This window comes from Daphnia pulex, chromosome 3 (genome assembly GCF_021134715.1).
Source record: "Daphnia pulex isolate KAP4 chromosome 3, ASM2113471v1".
In the NCBI taxonomy this organism is placed as follows: Eukaryota; Metazoa; Arthropoda; class Branchiopoda; order Diplostraca; family Daphniidae; genus Daphnia; species Daphnia pulex.
The window spans coordinates 12,169,850-12,173,215 of record NC_060019.1 but is presented as its reverse complement, the minus strand read 5'-3'; positions in this window follow the sequence as shown (position 1 = coordinate 12,173,215).

The window sequence follows — 3,366 nt, the reverse complement described above, 5'->3', positions numbered from 1 at the left end:
TAAAACCATTTATATCGTCATTTCAAATTCATTGAAGTTGTGTTTTCAGTTCCTGGAAGATTTTCTATCAACTCTTATTTCTATTTCTTTTCCATCATGGATGTCTTAATAAATTTATTGATTTTAAAGACTTTAAATAGTGTATTGGACATCGATTAACATATCCTGTAACAGGGAAACCCTTGAAATTTGTAAAACAATCAGAATCGTCATTTTAAATTCATTAAATTCATTCTTTTCCATCATGAATGTCTTAATAGATTCATTAATTTTAAAGACTTTAAATAGTGTATTGGACATCGAATTAACATATCATCTAACAAGAAATTTGTTTAAACTTGTAAAACCATTTATATCGTCATTTCAAATTCATTGAAGTTGTGTTTTCAGTTCCTGGAAGATTTTCAATCAACTCTTATTTCTATTTCTTTTCCATCATAGATGTCTTAATAGATTCATTGATTTTAAAGACTTTAAATAGTGTATTGGACATCGATTAACATATCCTGTAACAGGGAAACCCTTGAAATTTGTAAAACAATCAGAATCGTCATTTTAAATTCATTAAATTCATTCTTTTCCATCATGAATGTCTTAATAGATTCATTAATTTTAAAGACTTTAAATAGTGTATTGGACATCGAATTAACATATCATCTAACAAGAAATTTGTTTAAACTTGTAAAACCATTTATATCGTCATTTCAAATTCATTGAAGTTGTGTTTTCAGTTCCTGGAAGATTTTCAATCAACTCTTATTTCTATTTCTTTTCCATCATAGATGTCTTAATAGATTCATTGATTTTAAAGACTTTAAATAGTGTATTGGACATCGATTAACATATCCTGTAACAGGGAAACCCTTGAAATTTGTAAACCAATCAGAATCGTCATTTTAAATTCATTAAATTCATTCTTTTCCATCATGAATGTCCTAATAGATTCATTAATTTTAAAGACTTTAAATAGTGTATTGGACATCGAATTAACATATCATCTAACAAGAAATTTGTTTAAACTTGTAAAACCATTTATATCGTCATTTCAAATTCATTGAAGTTGTGTTTTCAGTTCCTGGAAGATTTTCTATCAACTCTTATTTCTATTTCTTTTCCATCATAGATGTCTTAGTAGATTCATTGATTTTAAAGAATTTAAATAGTGTATTGGACATCGATTAACATATCCTGTAACAGGGAAACCCTTGAAATTTGTAAAACAATCAGAATCGTCATTTTAAATTCATTAAATTCATTCTTTTCCATCATGAATGTCTTAATAGATTCATTAATTTTAAAGACTTTAAATAGTGTATTGGACATCGAATTAACATATCATCTAACAAGAAATTTGTTTAAACTTGTAAAACCATTTATATCGTCATTTCAAATTCATTGAAGTTGTGTTTTCAGTTCCTGGAAGATTTTCAATCAACTCTTATTTCTATTTCTTTTCCATCATGGATGTCTTAATAAATTCATTGATTTTAAAGACTTTAAATAGTGTATTGGACATCGATTAACATATCCTGTAACAGGGAAACCCTTGAAATTTGTAAAACAATCAGAATCGTCATTTTAAATTCATTAAATTCATTCTTTTCCATCATGAACGTCTTAATAGATTCATTAATTTTAAAGACTTTAAATAGTGTATTGGGCATCGAATTAACATATCATCTAACAAGAAATTTGTTTAAACTTGTAAAACCATTTATATCGTCATTTCAAATTCATTGAAGTTGTGTTTTCAGTTCCTGGAAGATTTTCTATCAACTCTTATTTCTATTTCTTTTCCATCATGGATGTCTTAATAAATTCATTGATTTTAAAGACTTTAAATAGTGTATTGGACATCGATTAACATATCCTGTAACAGGGAAACCCTTGAAATTTGTAAAACAATCAGAATCGTCATTTTAAATTCATTAAATTCATTCTTTTCCATCATGAATGTCTTAATAGATTCATTAATTTTAAAGACTTTAAATAGTGTATTGGACATCGAATTAACATATCATCTAACAAGAAATTTGTTTAAACTTGTAAAACCATTTATATCGTCATTTCAAATTCATTGAAGTTGTGTTTTCAGTTCCTGGAAGATTTTCAATCAACTCTTATTTCTATTTCTTTTCCATCATAGATGTCTTAATAGATTCATTGATTTTAAAGACTTTAAATAGTGTATTGGACATCGATTAACATATCCTGTAACAGGGAAACCCTTGAAATTTGTAAAACAATCAGAATCGTCATTTTAAATTCATTAAATTCATTCTTTTCCATCATGAATGTCTTAATAGATTCATTAATTTTAAAGACTTTAAATAGTGTATTGGACATCGAATTAACATATCATCTAACAAGAAATTTGTTTAAACTTGTAAAACCATTTATATCGTCATTTCAAATTCATTGAAGTTGTGTTTTCAGTTCCTGGAAGATTTTCTATCAACTCTTATTTCTATTTCTTTTCCATCATGGATGTCTTAATAAATTCATTGATTTTAAAGAATTTAAATAGTGTATTGGACATCGATTAACATATCCTGTAACAGGGAAACCCTTGAAATTTGTAAAACAATCAGAATCGTCATTTTAAATTCATTAAATTCATTCTTTTCCATCATGAATGTCTTAATAGATTCATTAATTTTAAAGACTTTAAATAGTGTATTGGACATCGAATTAACATATCATCTAACAAGAAATTTGTTTAAACTTGTAAAACCATTTATATCGTCATTTCAAATTCATTGAAGTTGTGTTTTCAGTTCCTGGAAGATTTTCAATCAACTCTTATTTCTATTTCTTTTCCATCATAGATGTCTTAATAGATTCATTGATTTTAAAGACTTTAAATAGTGTATTGGACATCGATTAACATATCCTGTAACAGGGAAACCCTTGAAATTTGTAAACCAATCAGAATCGTCATTTTAAATTCATTAAATTCATTCTTTTCCATCATGAATGTCCTAATAGATTCATTAATTTTAAAGACTTTAAATAGTGTATTGGGCATCGAATTAACATATCATCTAACAAGAAATTTGTTTAAACTTGTAAAACCATTTATATCGTCATTTCAAATTCATTGAAGTTGTGTTTTCAGTTCCTGGAAGATTTTCTATCAACTCTTATTTCTATTTCTTTTCCATCATGGATGTCTTAATAAATTCATTGATTTTAAAGACTTTAAATAGTGTATTGGACATCGATTAACATATCCTGTAACAGGGAAACCCTTGAAATTTGTAAAACAATCAGAATCGTCATTTTAAATTCATTAAATTCATTCTTTTCCATCATGAATGTCTTAATAGATTCATTAATTTTAAAGACTTTAAATAGTGTATTGGA